Source organism: Anas acuta, chromosome 11 (genome assembly GCF_963932015.1).
Source record: "Anas acuta chromosome 11, bAnaAcu1.1, whole genome shotgun sequence".
In the NCBI taxonomy this organism is placed as follows: domain Eukaryota; kingdom Metazoa; phylum Chordata; class Aves; order Anseriformes; family Anatidae; genus Anas; species Anas acuta.
The window spans coordinates 18,967,375-18,984,477 of record NC_088989.1 but is presented as its reverse complement, the minus strand read 5'-3'; the positions used below and the strand labels follow the sequence as shown (position 1 = coordinate 18,984,477).

Sequence of the window (17,103 nt, the reverse complement as noted above, 5' to 3'; positions counted from 1 at the left end):
TAGTGAGGCATTGCAGAAATAAGTTAGAGTTTTAAATAGAAAAAAAAAAGTATAACTGGTTTGAAAACAACCCTGTCTTTGACACCTCAGAAAAAAAAATAAACTGAAAAATCACGTTTGGCCAGTCGATGCAGGTTAATTTAGTAAATCACCAGACTGCTGTGGCAAGGCCTTCATTATCATTAGCTCACAGTTCACAATGAATGAATTACATTCATTGTGATTATTACATTCATCATCAAAATTACATTCATCATCAAAAAAATGAATTACAGCACACGGAGCATGCACAAATAGGCATATAGCATACACAAGCCTCAGCAGCTCTCTTATACTCAGTTATAATTATGGAGATCCACATACGAGTGACAACAAATGGAAACACATTCCTTGTCACAGTCCCTTAAAGTTCTCAGTACTCAGCAAGCATATTTTTAGTAGGTTTGGTACATGTAGTGTTAAGAAATTGTTTCCATCAGTTAGATTAAGAAATTTCACTCCTAGGACTTGCCTAGAGAACAACATACACCTCGAGTGTCCTAGGGCTGAATTTGAGGCTTCATCGGGTTTAAACCATCAGAGAAAGGGCTTGAGAGACATAGGCCTGATTCTAACACACTCACATACACATGCAGGCACTAAGATGGAGTAAAAGAGATGGGCATATGAAGTGCTACACTGTTTTGTATGTTTTTCCCCATGACTATCCATTTTAGATGTAAACGTTCAGGTTGCAGTGAAAGAGGACAAACTAGAGGATTTGCAGTACACTGGGTACCTGCTGTATAGAACTGAGCCAAGCCACATCAGACTGGTCAGAAACAGTATTTTTTGGAATCTTTACAGATGTTTAACTTGTGATGGGACATCTGCCACGCTACTGGGGTGCAAACACCAACCAAACACTATCATAAGCCAACTGAACTGATGCTGAAGTGCAAGGAGCCTTCCCTACGGCCGCAGCTGGCAAGGACAGCACCATGTCGCCAGCAAGATCTCTCCCCTGACCTCTCTTGCAGCTGCTGGGCTCTGTTGCACAAAGCAGGCAGCCTCCCCCTCACCAGCTAACAGGGTACAAATATGATGAAGTGATGCTTTTTAGAAGGACAGAAGGTAAGTTATAAATGCTTCGGGGCTGTGATTTCGCAGTAGTGCTATACATGTCAGTACGCATAATAAAGACATTTCAGACTCAGAGGCAGTGGCACAGCGGTGAGGAGTTGGAGCAGTGCCTGCTCTCTTCCATTTGAAGTGATCCACTTCCTTTTAAATTCATTTATATGGAGATAAGGAGCATTTTGTGCATTTTATTAATCCTTCCAGGCCTGTCTCTGGCACGGTTTGTTGTTACCATTATGAGAAAACCAGACAAAAGCACCCCAAAGCTTAACCTAAGGCTGAGATGTAGATGTGTGGGTGCGATGGACCTTGAGTAGCTCCACAGCTGAGCACTCCCTGACCAACATCCAGCAACCCACTCTGAGTATTTTCAAGGTCATCCCTCCATGTACTTGCAAGGTTATCTCTCAGCCAGTTTTTAGGTAAATTCCTCCTATATCAGTCCTGCCTATAGTGGGAGGGGAAGACCTCTTTCTCTACAAGAGTTTTAGGAAAAATGCCACTGCTGCAGAATGGCAATGCTAAAGATGCACAGCCCTCCGATTAACTCAGCAACAAAACTAAAGATGTGGAAAAACAGTCTCTACCAGACCATAGGAACGCCTCTGCAGCCATCCACTTTAAATGAGGACCCCCTCCTCCAGCACATTGACAACAGTGTTACATGGCAGCCCCTCCAAGAAGCCAGATTTCTTGAAAAAGTTAGCAGAATTCTTTCATCTGCATTTGGGATATGGTGCAAATTCATAGAATTTTTCTGTTGTTATTGTTTTGTTTTCAAAACTCTAGCACTTATAGTTAAGTGAGACATTTGCAGAAATGACTACAATTCAAAACATCTGGGTATCCATGGTGCACAATTCACAAGGAACGGAGACAGCCTACATTACCAGAACATTTCTACGGTCACATACTTATAGCAGTTATTCTGTTTCAAACAATAGTAGAACCTCATATATAATCTTACCGAGCTAAGTAGTTATTAGATAGCAAGATTAAGAAGTTTAAATGAAATGTAGTGCTATCTTCAATGTTAAAAAAAAAAAAGGCACTTTTGCAAATAATAGAAACTTCCTCAATGGAAGACTATTCCTTTGTACTTGCTGCAGTTAATTTAGGAGATAACACTACGTTTTGGAAGCTGTATATTCTCCTCACCAGCATGACTTGCTTTAGAAAAGCAAATAAGAAAACTAAATGCACATTCAAAATACAGTGCTCGCTACCATGACACGTCTGCTCATGAGAAAACCACACCTTAAGAAACGTTATTTAACAGAAGGAAAAAAGATGGGGAGAAAGAAAGAATACACATTGCATTACTGAGATCTCATGGGAGGAAAACAACCACATTTCCTTTCCTTCGGTGTGCTTTGACACCCCGTAGGGCTCATTTCACACATGGCATGGCTGTGCCTTAGCACACCTGAGCGTGACAGGGCTGAGCAGCATCGTGCACTCTGGCTGCCTGTAGTAACACAGCTTGGGGATGGTCTCGCCACATGGCTGAGCCACGGTACCAAGGATGGGGAGGACAGCCCCACTTTGACCTTTGGGGCTGAGCCTGAGCTGCTCGTGGAGGCGAGGGCCTTGTGCCCTGCTATCAGCAGAAATGCAGAGCTTTGCTTCCAACACTTCTGAGAGGTGTTATGGTGAGCGAATGCCTCAGAAAGATCCCATGCCAGCTGACTGTGTCCTGCTACAGACAGCTTCATTTCAGCCCTCAGCCCTGAAGGGAAAAAGGGGCTGCCCTTCATGTTTCTGTAAATTTTCCTTTGTTTTTCTGAAGGCTTAGGAGAGAGACAACCCAAAACAGTCCCAATGCCATCCCCGTGGCACCCTCACCCAGTGGAGCACCGCTGGGGAGGGGTTTTGATGCCTGGAGCCATTTCTAACCTCCCACATCGCCATGCTCAGGCCCCCATGCAGGATCACACAGCACCTTAACAAACTGCAACCGGACTTCAGTCTGTGCTATGGTTTCCTTTTGTGCACCATATTAACATGCTGGAAAGTCTTGAAAGCTGTATTAAGTGTAAGAGTTGCTTTATGACATGAGAGGAATGATATCTGCAGTTAAACTAGGCAGGAAATACAGCTGGTACCAGATAATTGAAAAATATTGCTATAAAAGAGTTTTTCAACACAGTTTTAATTCAGTCTCTGGTGGAAAATCCACTCATTTTACCTAGTGCTGAAACACATCCACAGCTCTGGTATTACTAATTTTAAAACACAAGAATATGGCAGAATTTACAAATCTATATTGCAGTAATCTACATGATTTATTGTTCAAATAAAAATGAGCTACTCATTCCTCACTAAAGATTCAATATCAGATTGCTTTACTGAAGTGCCATACTATTAAGCAGTCGTATTTACAAAATACACTGTCTTTTGTTATGATCTTATGAATAATTAAAGCTAGAATGCAGTTATAATAAAATGAACAAACTATTACATTTTATCTTAATCAGGAATTAGAAAAACTGAATAATTAATAACAGGTCTTGCAGTCATTAGTGTGGATTTATGAGATTTTGATTAGACATTAGCAAGAACAAATATATACAACTAGATACATGCCCAAGACTGAAGAACACATAGTTTCCATGCTGGTTAGAAACTATAAGCTCTGTGTATAACGGACTTTGAAATACTTAAGCATTCAAACAGAGCTTTGTTCATTTGAGGCTTTCACAATATTAGCAGATTTAGATTTGCATCTCTCATGGAATGCAAAACCATTTCATTTGAGAAAACCATAATCCTGAATATTTGCTATAATATGTGCATCTTTAATACTTCATAAAGCCATTTAAAAAGACACCTATTAACAGATAAATTACTCTTTATGAATTTCCTCTCTGGAAGAAAAAAGTAATTTATTTCAGACTGTGCTATAATATGGCATCATGTCTCCCCACTTGTTTTCAATTTACTAACTTATCTCCTACAGTTATCATTCTACATCACTCTGAAGATATGAACTAAAGCACATTTTGGCCTCATCTCAAAACTTTGTGTATTGTTTTTTAGTGACATTTCAAATTTAATGCAAATATTTAAAGAAACATTTCTCCCTCCAGAGAATTTTAACTCATCCTTCACCGTGCCTGAAAATGTCATGCTGTCCCAGAGCACGACCCAAGCCTCATTAGCAGTGGGAAGGCCTCCTATTGACTTGGGGTCACACATCCATATACACACAGCATTTATGTGCTGCAACCCAGGACATCCATCTTTCCTCTAGAAAAATTTGGCAAGTGTGTGGTTTTTAGAAAGTTTCACTGAGCCTCAAACATTACACTGAGGAAAACAAAGTTAAAGGTTCCTAGATTATTTTTATCCCACACCATGAACAATAAGCTTGTAAGAACAGTAAAGTAGACAAAAGGGATTTTTGAGGGACCCTGCCTACCATCTTTTCATCCCCAGTGCGTTTCAAGAATGGTAAAACATCAGCCAGCTGTATGACTGGCCAAGGAGGGATAGAATATTTCAGGTCTTTTTTTTTTTTTGTCCAGATTTTTTTTTTTTTTACATAAAATTAAAGTTTCACTGATTTAAGTTGCACCTAAATTGTCACTCAAAACATTAATGCTGTTTAACACCTCTGATTCCATTACTTGCTTCTATTCTCACTTTAATTTTGCAGAACACTTGCAACAATGGACTAACCCCCTGTCGTGCAAACATCCGTTCTTTGAGGTAACGCAAATACTAACTGGTGAAGCTTTTAAAACATTCTTATTCACCATTCTCCTCTTCACTTTTTTTTTTTTTTTTGTCTACCCAGAACACAGGCAGATGAACCTCAGGACTTCAGCATTTCATCACGTGATGTGAGCAGTGACCAGTCACACTAATTCATCCAACCTTTCCACCCAAGAGCAACAACTGACGGGTTAAATCTTGGCTATTAACTGTACTAATATCAAGATTTCATTTAGTTAAAATAAACAATGATTTCTCTTCCTACTAAAAATAACTATGTGAGCAATAACACATTAGTCTTAGGCATTTTCATCCACAGAGAGGCACAGCAGACAGTGCAAGGGGCTTCAGTATATCCATTTGATCCAAGACACATATAAATTTCAATACTAACATCATTCACAAATAAAATTATCTATTATCCAGGGAAAACCACTGTACTACATTCCAGCTGAAGCACAAATCAGTGGGATGAGCAGCATTTCAGAGGCAGAGTAATGTGCTGAGCCCTGACCCAAGGCAGCTCTGTTTCTCCACTACTGGCTTTAATTTATGCTGTTAATTGCTGAATTGTCACTCAGGCACTCAACATGTGAAAGAGGAAATGTTCATAGCTCCCATAACTGAGCTGAGCTCATGTTCTTATGATGAAGCACGTTATTCAGTTGCTAGACCAGAGGAAAATTATCTTCCCTACAATTATAGTACTTACTCTTTTGAGGGGAAAGACAACAACAACAACAACCCTACCATAAACAATAACAGAAACAAAACAACACAGCATCTTGTAAGGAAAACAGCTTGTTCACTAAGATTAATTCTGATGCAGACCCTTCTAGAATTATGGCACTCCATTAAAACGTGTCTCCATTTTGATGGATCTCATTGCTCATCCACACAAAAAGCTGAGAGACGTGACTCTCAAGCTGCAATGTTATTTTGAAAAAGCATCTTCACAAACTGCCCAAATCCTGGGAGGATATAAATCAGCCACCCCCCAGAGCTTGGTGGAGCAGTGTCATGGCTCAGCATCACCTGTACAGCAGCCTGCAACACCCCAGGCTAATGAACCAGCCTCTGAGAGCAGTTAATGAGTCTTCCCACTGACACTCATGGCTGAAAAAGAGTTCCTAAGTAGCAAAGCATGAAGGCTGACTCCTGAGTCACTGGAATAAGCTAGCTTTTTTTCACATCCTAAAAGAAAGCTATTATTTGGTGTAACAGCTCATCTGGTTGGATAGATTGGCATAACTTGATGCAATCATCTTCACCCACCAGAAAAGTGTGAAGAAAGAACAGAAATGCTACCAGAGCAGAACAGGAACAGTTTCCATCACCCTTCCATGAGCACATGTGGTCAAGGAAGGGATCAAAGCAGAGCGCTGTCTAGCCAATGCTCATGACTTGTTTCCTGCTCCCTTATTAAAAAAAAAAAAATAAAAAAATAAAAAATTATATATATATCTACCTTCTCTTTTAAAGGAAAGGATATCTTTAGACCTGCTGTAGACCTAGCACATACATTTCACAGGAATTATTTTCTTGCTATGTAGAAATAAGGTATTGCACTTCCTTATCAAATAGCTGTCTGAGAACACATAACCATACATTATGGCAAAGAGTGAAGAAGAACTTCAGATAATGATTAACTTGAAGTAGTTCTTCAAATAGTGAAAAATACCTGTTTCCAGTGGTATTTTATCTGCCCAATCTCTTCCTCATTCAAAGCTTTAATAAATAATAATAATAAAAATGTACTGGAGCTTTACCCCTTAGTAGGTTTTCATTTCTTATAAATAGTTTGAGAGTCTTTATTAAATTCCCTCATTGAATATCACCGTTTGGTTATGCACTGTAACCTGTTCCTAACTTGATTTACCTGAGACAGCCAGGAAGACGTTTTAATGACTAAAGGTAAAGTGGACAAGAACATTTATCTTGGCAAAAACAGGGGAGGGGAGGTAAGGGAGAGTGACAACAGAGCCCTGAAACCAGCTGCTTTCACTTGAAACTGAGCTATCACTTACGTCATGAGGACTGGTTAAGCTTTCCTCAGGACCTGTTCCCAGATAAATTAGTGCATGGTTTATCCTGTGCAGGTTACTGCAGGCTCCTCAAAGTGGCTCAGTGTTCAAGAGCATATTTGACCCTAAATCTTACTGAAATGAAAGTTGTGCTTGAGTGTTTCCATGATCAAATCCTCAGTTAGCTCATTGCTGGGGAAGAGGTTTAACCCACCTGCGCTCATTAGACTTTTAGGTTCCTTTATTGGAAATAACGAATAAAGCAGATTGCAGGAGAAATATAGGCTGAGCCCAGAGTTCAACACACATCTCATGGCTTCAGTCCAGTACCTAATCTTTCTATCTTCTTTTCCATTATAATCTTCCATCGATACTGGAGTCAATTTGCCATGCCATCACCACAGTAATGTAAGTGAAGTCCATCACACTTGCAGCAACCTGCCTTCATTTTAAACTTCATACAGCAAATTGTTTTTCTGCTCTCTCCTACTTCCTCTGAAGTCACCTGTGTCTCTTTAGAAATCCATCCCACTATCCACCCATGTTCCTGTTATATTGCCTTCACTCCTTGGGAGGCATCTGCTTTCCATTTCAACCTGAAAATGCTCTGTTTCCTACATTATTCTTTTTTTCATAAATTCCTTATGCTGGCTCGCTTGGCAAAATATAAAGTGTTGTGTCTGCCCAAAGGCACAATGAAAAACTGGATAAAACAAACTGAATGTTCTCATTTTACTATGCACTGTACAATAGAGACATACATCAACATAACCTCAGCCAGGATTGTTTGGCAGAATTTGTTCGAAGTGTGAATGAATAGCAACCTTATATTCCCTCTGGCGTTAGTTCTGGATAATCCTTGTAAGTCAAAACTTGTATTACCTGTGCCAGAGGTCAGATAATTTAGACTATGTTTGGTCTTTAATGTTTCCATGACAGCACCTTTTATTAGCTCCAGGTTGAAAAAGGGGAGGGGGACCAAAAAAACAACTAAATACATTCTTTAACCTTTTTCACCAGCTAAGAACCAAAACAATTTCTCTTTCTGCCTTTTAAACATTTGGCTCATTTGGATCAACCCTTCTGTCACTGAGTTTAAGCTGAAACAGTTCATACACAATCGTCTTTCTATTAGCTGCTATAATAACTCAACGTAGGCATAATGTTTCTTGCCCTTCAGCATAGTCTTGGCTGTATTTATCTCCTCAACTTTCCTTGCCCAGATATTGCACAGAGTATATTTATACTGTCTATTAACTTTCAAAAGAGCTGGAGCTTTGGAAAGCCTGGTTCTGATTACCCTCGCAGTTCCTGTCTAAAGAATTTTATCTTGCTCTTTGCATGCTGCTTTTTGTGGCTAGGTAGGCTCCTTTCTTCAAAACCCACATTTCCACCAGCCCTGTTTATACTTAAAGTTAAAATTAAGAGGTGTAGCATTGATCAGGGGATGTAGTCAGGGACTGACTGTCAAAGCACTTGAGAAGTTTAGCTAGGGTCACTGAATCTGCTGCAACTCAAGCATTTAGTAACAAAAGCACTTTCAAATGTGTTCTCAGTTACAGATCAAGCTAAGGTTGCAATGGTAAATAAGTTACAGAAAAAATGTTCCTTTTAATAATAATATAAAAAAGCAAATAAAAATAAAGCAGCAAATAGATGTTTGTTTTAGGCTTTAATTTCAGTTTATGTACTCCCACTACTTGTGTGTTTATCTACACCAAAAAAAATAAATATATATATATACATATACAGACACAAAAAAGTCATTTGTTTCACCACATAACTATTCAGTGTTAGCTGAATATTTACACTGAGCTATTGCAATGTCTGCAATACTAGGGACAGCCATCCATCAAAACATGTCGCTGCTTGAAATTTTAGGAGTGAAGCAGTGAAAAAAGTCTTTGTTTTGGACTGGGAGTTGACAAGTCAAGCCATCATGCCATTTTGGAGTTCAATTACTTAACAATGCCAGGCACACCTTAATAATGAAACCCATAAAAAGACATAATTTGATCTAATACCAATCACTGTGGAAAATGTACTTTTGTTGAAAGTAACAAGGGAGATTTTACATTTGTATCCGAGTTGCATCTTCACCGGGGCACAGTTACAGGCCCAGATGTTGCACGCATGCTGCCAGAGCTAACACACCACAAACTGGTTAGGAATAGCCACATGAAGCCAACAACACATTCACTATTCTTTTGGGTTGCAGGTGTAAGCTGTTAAGTATTTGAGTTTTGAAACTCCGAGAGTTGGAAAAAAAAAAAAAAAAAACAACAACAAAAAAAAACCACCACCAACAAAAAAATACAACTAGATAGCTTTGATCTGCTTTGATCAGTACAACTGCACACAGCACCGACTAGGAATACGCACCAAGCTGCCCTGCAGGAGAGGCTCATGAAGAAATTGCTCACAAAAAAAATCCCTCTTGGATCATTTTGGGGAAAAGATGGCCAAGGCCAAGATTTTCTTTCTCTTCATGACCAATTCATACACAGAAGAAAAAAAAAAGTGAAATTCATCAGAGAAGTCATTCACTGCAAAGTGAATGCTCATCTCTATTAAGGACATTACTGAAACAAACTGGGAAGATTGACTCACTGACTCATTCCCCAGCTGCTGGTGTCAGCTCATTTTCTCTGCTACATTTTTCAATACAGATTTCAAAATAGCTTAATAAAGTACGTTAACAACAGAAGTGGCAGGCCCAGCCAAGCAGTCTTGCACACCTTGAAAAGGTAAGAAAAGGTGAGATTGCAGGCTCCATGAGCCTGCCAGGCTGTGTTCAAATACACACCCTCCAGCTCTGCTTGGGCAAGACTGAGGGCTGCTGACCAAAACATTCTGAACATATAAGGAAGGAAAGCATTGAGTTTCTAATCAGTGTGTAGGGATGCTTAAACTGAGCAGAAGAGCTGTTGTAGGACTCCAGCCTTCCTTCTTTAGGCATTCTATACTCCTTGCTAGTCCTTGTCAGGTCTATAATTATAAATTGCATTGTTTATTTATTTTATGGTGTTCTGAAGAGCTCTCTCATTTCCTCTGGCTTTTCTTTATGAAGTTCTGCTATCAGTGTTTGTGCAAGAATTTCAGTAATAATGATTGCTGCCCAGGGCATTTCCTGGATTAATGATAGGCTGGAAGAGTTGATGGCCCATGGTTCTGCCTTGATCCATTAACCCCAAGGAGGTTTCAATTCTCCAGGAAGCACCCAGTGCCAGAGCGGTTATTGCGATGGAAATTCAGTGGGATACTTCATTCAACAAGAACAAAACAAACTTCATTTTATCCCTCGCTAATGTAGGAGGAAATATTAACTTGGATGGGAGGATAATGACGTTTGGAGTGTTTCAGGGAAATTCAGCAGCTGCTAGCAGGAAGCGCAGCTGGAAATTTCTCTTTTGCCATGTAGTCTGCATCAGAACCAGATCTGGTTAGAAACAAGATTTTAAAATTCCCTAAGTAGTAAATGATTTGGGATAAAAATGAAGAAAACTGTGTTTTCAACTACTAAATGAAGCACCTCATTTGATACTGTTACTGTGGTTTCACACAGAACGTACTGAGCAACTCATTTTGCTCATCTCGACCTCAGACTTTATCTCCAGCTCAAGCTACCTGCTCTCCCATGGTGTAGCTCAGTGCACCTCCTCTGGAGCCTTTGGCCATCATATACCAAGAGAAATACAATGACATGAAGGGTTTAATTCCTTAATTCCTCCCTATCAAAGATCAGCACCACTCATATCGCACAACCAAGTTGTATGTTTTGTTTCACCTCCATGTTCCTAATTAAAATGAGGAAGTTGCACTTCCACATGTTCATCAAGACAAAAGATACTATTGAATACTTGCAAGCACTGTTACTGACATCACCTTCAGAACTGGTCACTGTTATTGCAAACTATGTCAGAAGTGCATGTTTTCTTTTAACTCTCTGGGTTTTGAACCTGTACGCATGATAGCCTACATGTCCAATCTGCTCCTTTACTAAAAGGAGAGCACAAAGCCCTTGGACGTGTAGAATGACCACAAGCATACTTGTATTAGAGCAAGTTCATAGTTCGGTGGCATTGATGAAACTTACCCACATGCTGAAGCCCTTTGCTGACTCAAGTCCTTCATGAGGCACAGTGGGAACAAGTATGACAGTGCTTCCTACAGGAAACATTCAACAAGTAACATCTGTCTCCTACGAAGTATGAAATAATCATAAGAATGTCGTGACTTGATTAGCATTTCATTAGCTGACAGCTTGTATCTGTCTCTCCAGAAACTATTTCTTCAGCAGTCTCAGCGTTTTCTAAGCTGGAGAGATAGTCACAATACTTTTCAAGATCCTATATGTATGCTGCTTGAAATAAGCACAAACACAACTGGAAAGGAAGAGCTTGGGCATCCACTCAATATAGCACCAAGGAAATTTCTCTTTCTGATGCCAAGCAGCCGGAAGAGGACTGCATGCCACAGCAGCACTGGGGAGGGCTCCAGCACCCCGTATGCAGCACCTGAGACAGTCGCAAGTTAAATCTCAGCTGGAATTCAATCTGCTGCAATGGGCTCTGGCTACACTTCCTACTTGGAAACTACAGACTGCAGCCAATTTTAAAGGAATTTACATTCCTGAACATATTTTACTTTGGAACCAGAGATGAAGAGAGAGAAAAGAGACTGACTTGTGAAAAGCTCTGACTGTGATTTAAATGTGTTTTGGAGCATTTGGGATAAGACGGCAAATTCTAACGAAGGGTGGAGGAGTCTTCATCTCTCCCACAAAGGCTCTTTACAGTTACTGTGAGAGACATCCGAAACAGAGAAAAGAATTCTAAAAAAGTCAGAACTTTATATATTGCTTCAGCAATACTTTTCCAAAATACAGGTTTTATTACTTGTATACAAATAAGTAAAGCTAGATAAGGGAGGAGATGATGGAGAACAGAAGTACCTGAAACCAGGGCAGGGAAGTGGGTTTTGTGCTCTGCTTAAAGATCAAATTACTGTTGAATGATCAAAGCATCAGGATGGTTCAATTTTGAAATTTCTTATCCATGTTTCTAGTTCAATTCAGCCTGTCAGTATCTAGCAATAGGTATACAGACTTAGTTCTATGCCAGAGGCTGTTAATTTAATGATCTGTACAAAGCACTTCATGGTGATAGAAACCTCTTGGGGGAGCACATAGGAAAGGAACTAAGCGTCTGTATGCTGAAAGCCAGAAAAATCTGGCCATAGCTGCAAACGGAAAATAACTTGCTGAGTCATAACCCGAGATGTTGGGATCCAAGTGGTTGAAACACCAGGCTTTTGGTGACTGAGAGGTTTTGGAGCACCACCAAATTGTACAGGCCCACAAAGACAAACGCAATGCTGAAAAAGGCCTGGGTCTTTTACAATGTTCTCTGGATTTTAGTTTTTAGCTTAACAACTGTGCTCCATTAGCTGAGTTGGTCAATAGCTTCAAATGAGACATTGTTTATAGTCTTGGGCTGCAGGATGTTGATGCAGAGTCAAGCTTTTCAATGTTTGCATGTGTTTAAAATAAAAATTTTTCTCTCACCTCTATAGAGTTCTCAGTGGCCAATTAATTTCCAAGGAAAATGAGCACAATCCTTACAACTTCACTTAGAAGGGATCTGCCCATTTTTTTTTCTGAAGGAAGGAAAAATTACACTCACAGTCCAGTAAAGCATACATTATATCTTCGTGTAGTCCCAGTAATTACTTCATACAGCGCTCCTTGTATGCTGAGGAGCTACAAACACAAGCACAATCCTGGTAACTACTGACATCATTAAAAGCATGGTTACATACTTTGTGTTCAGCCTGAACTCAGTCTGAAGTGTGTGGTTACCACCTTGACTGTGTTTCAATAACCCAGCTGCACTACCAGCCCTGAAATCAGAGGGATGTATTTATATCCTGCACGGAGACCAAAATCACTAGGCAAGTATTTTTGTCACTGCTTTTTCATTTCTGCATCAATGCACCTCATGAAAAACAGATTCTTTAAATAAGGTCAGAGCATTGAGAAGACCAGTGATGATAAGCTCACCCCCTCCTATTTTTTTAATAGATTCAGGTCAAGAAGAGAAACATCTTAGTGCTGAGTTGTCATATGCTGTCTAGGCATATTGGCTGTACTATTTATACACACTGACATCGTTCTGTATAAGGGCCTATAATGTAGATTTCTAATTTTGTAGCTGACAACCTAATTTATTTTGTTAGTTATGTACATGAAGGTGATCAGCACAAAATAGCTCTTTTATAAACCATCCCCCAGAAGCAGGACTTTACACATAATAGCTGGCTTGTCTGGCACTTTTACAATGATGGCTTCTCTCTAAGGACTAATCTGCTTTTACTTGCATTTGCCAATTACACCTTTCTATGCCGTACCGGCAATCTAAAATTGATGTGAAATGAATCTTAAAAGCAGAATGCAGCACTAGAGAATATCCAAAGGAAATCCATAGAGCTCAGTAAGGTACCCGCAGCATCCCCTTGTGTTCTCCCCCTCATCTTCCTCAACAGATGCAGCTTCCCATTAACTTCCAAAGAATCTTCTCTTCCTCAGAAAGGCCTCTGACAAACCAAGTAGCACACCCTGCACATCCCAAAAGGGATCCTGGAGGCAGGAAAGGAAGAAAGTTCCTGTGGCAAGGACACCCCTCACCTGCAGCAGGCCCAGGCCACATTTAACCCTCATAAACCAGTAACACCAATAACTGCCTGACTTGTGTAAGCAGAAATCACCTCTAACGCAGAGCTAAATCTCAAGTGTTCTAAGACTTCAGAGATGACATCTGAAGACACGAACTCCAGAATATGCTGCTTTCTGCCTGACAACAGCTATGAGATGAGAACTCCTCATCTTGCACCAGCCACATTTCCACAAGGTCCAGAAGCTGCTGCTGCACCTCGTGCCCCACATTGCACCCACCACCGCCAAGCTGGTGCAGGCCTCAGTGGGAAGGAGACAGGGAAAAACATGCGGCACGGCACAGGACGGTACAGCACGTTCTTGGCAGTGCCTGGGCACCAGCCGGATCCCTCCCCCAGTAAGGAATGCATCTTTCTTCATCAAGGCAGAGGTTCAACTTTGAACTTGCTGCTTCTCCCAGCCGACAAGCGCTCTTTGTTAGCTGCCAGCTGTTTCCTAATCACTGTGAGACATCATCCTTCACACAGTACAAGGGCCAAGCAGGGGTGAGAGGTGGTGAATTGCTCCCCTCTTCCATACAGTTGGAAATATGGGGTCAAAATCTGATTTCTGGTGGGGGCTTCACCAATGTCTGTAAGCCTGCCATGAAAAGGAAGAGGTGTGGAGGGAAGATGAAGTATACATGTATATGACTGTGGCTGAGTATTAGCACACATCTCCACAGTGCCTGCAAACTAGAATGAAAGCCAGAAATCATTATTGCCTCAGACAGGTGAGTCTTAGAAAAACTGAAGACAAATGTACCTGTTTCCAAAAGAGTGCACCGGGAGGTCACCTAGCCAACTAGCCCAAGCTGCAGATACCTGCTCTGAGGGATTTTCTGGTCCTTGCTGCAGATGAGACAGAAACCTTTTGAGGTGTGACACCATGCCTAGTACTCTGATGCTCGGTATGAGGGCACAGGAGAAGGATTTTCTGCAAGGGCAGCCCAACCAGAGGTTAAAGCTGCCATGCCAGGAGGAGCTCCGAAGCCGCTGGGAGAAGCACCCGCCCCGAGCTGCACGCCCTTCAGCAAGGGTTAGGACCACCAACAGAGTTTATTGGCAAGGCTGCTTTTAGGGAGGCGTTGTTTGTTTTTAAATTCAAGTTAAATGCACTGCAACCACATTATAATGAAAGATTGGCTATCTGGCAAAAGGCAATAAGAAACCTCTTGGGATCACAAGCTTTCTAGGCAATTTGTTACAAAAGCTCTCATATAAAATGTGAATATTCAGCTTTTGAAACACAGAAGCACCATCCACGTTTCAGGTTTAGGACCATTCTCTCCAACCTTTTTGTATGACCCAAATTACACCGGGCAAAGGCAGTACTGTACATGCAGCTGTGACCATGACTCACGTCTGCTGTTCACGTGGCTCTGTACCACACTGAGGAAAGCATCAGTAGCCCAGCTGACAGGGGCAGACAGAAGTAACTACAGCAGCAACAGCTCCCTGCACCACTAAGTGATGCCATCTGAGCCCAGCTGGTTTCCTGCAGCTCTTACCCTGGCAGGTTTCTACATTTCACTTCTAGTTGTTGTCTCTGAGTTCCTTAGTCTTCTCCCTTTGCTACCTGTACACATTCCTCCCATTTTACTTCATACTTTTTCCTTATCTCCCTGAAAACGCTTTCATTCTTCCCATGTCTTTTTGGAAACTCTCCATCAGAAAATAAATAAATAAATAAATGAAAATAAAACCCTTCCCCTCTACGTCAGGACAGGCACCAAACAAGCATCCAGCTAGCCCACAATTACTGACGTTACAGTTACTGGGCACTGCACTGCCTACCTGGTCCACATCCTCCCTCAGCCCTTTATCAGTCTTAAACTCACACCTTTTTGTGTATTTGCTCCCTGACTGAACAAAGCTGCTGATTTCCATCAGGGCTCCTAGTGCTCAGAGTATTCAAAGTGCTCCTAAAAGAGCTGTTAGCCCTCCCCTCATGTTCAGCAGGTATTAATGGTCTGGGAGAGGAGATCCATCACACTGCTGGCAGCACCAGCACACCCTGTGTCTGCCGTGAACCACCCCCACTGCACAATTCCCATTTGCAACTGCCTCAAGCCAATGGATGAAACCAAAGTAATACAATGCTTGCATTGAATTCATGCAATTGGAAAAGATTTTATTCAGGTGCAGTGGTTCATTGATCTTCATATGACTTTTAATCTCCACTGTCTGCACACAAATGGACTAGCACTACAACTGAATGAATAACATTTCAAGAAGTTGAAAGAACATAGAAAATTAAGTTAACAGTTTCATGTATTCATAGTAATATTATGACTTACCTTTGCAACACATGAAGCACAAAGCAAAACTGCAGTAATAATTAGTGCAATTCTATTCACTTCACATCTGTGGGTTACAGTGATCTACTGAGGAAGTAATATTAAATACCAACAGAAGTGAGGAGAAGTCTTCCGAATACAGTTTTGCTTTCCATCCTCTCCTCTCTAAAAACAAAAATCCCATGTTATAGTTGCTTAATTGCCTAGAGTCAGGAAACTGTTTTGTCTCGCAACGTTTCAACGTTTTGTGTCAATGTATATAAAAAATCTAATAACATCACTGAGAATCAATGAGAAAAAAGTTTTCACAAACATCTCTAAACTGGGGTTAATACATAAAAAGCGACTGCAAGCAAGGAAAATGCATTGGCATTTAAACACAGAAGATTACATTAATTCCCAGGAGCTGACATCTTACTTCAAACAACCTCAGTCCAAGATGAGCAAGAGCCCAAACTGCCCTGTTTTTTGCCAGCAACAGACAGATCCAACTTGAACGGAAAGAGCACTGACAGGTAAGATTTTCTAAATGCTATTTCCATGGAATAGTTCCAAAATGCTTCATATTTTTAAGAAATCAATTACATTTGATATTGGCTTGACATCCAGTGATACTTGCTGAAAAGGAAGACTTAACATTTTTAACCCTTGAGGTAATATTTTCACAATCCAGACCAGTATAAGAAAACAAGTTACGAGTTGAACTTACACACCGTATACCCAGCACCATCCATTCAACTGTTGTAGGAATGTAAGTGATCTGAAATTTGACAAAGATATGCCTACATTCAGCAATTAAAAAAAAATATGATTATTGATTATAACCACAGTCGGAGCCCAGCAAGTGCTTAACCTCTCTTGTGTGTCCAATTTCTGCTTTTGTTTCTTTAAATTCTAAGGACAGACTGACTGACACTAATTAGAATGACTTCAAGCAGAAGAGACTTTCCCTTCAAAATAGCCATAAATTTGAATCCCAGCAGTCTAACTCACTATAATCTCTCTTCATGCATATCTTGAAAATTTTCCCAACGCCTTAAGAACTGTTTTGGCTGCTAGAATAAGGTACTGTTCCCATTCATGAAGTTATATGCAGCATGGTTGATGTCATCTCCCTTTCATACAGATCTTCTGGTCCTATGACTCTTTCCTTTGTCACCTCAGTGAAACAACTGAAACATCACACATCATCTTTATGGACTGCTTTTTTAAAAGTAGGATCCAAGCTAACA

General features: G+C 40.5%; 1 protein-coding gene across 8 annotated transcripts in view; it reads right to left on the bottom strand.

Annotated features, from left to right (window-relative positions):
* The window catches only part of FBLN2 (fibulin 2), a 111,040-nt gene that overhangs the window by 36,543 nt on the left and 57,394 nt on the right, over positions 1 to 17,103 (bottom strand). The window lies entirely within an intron of this gene.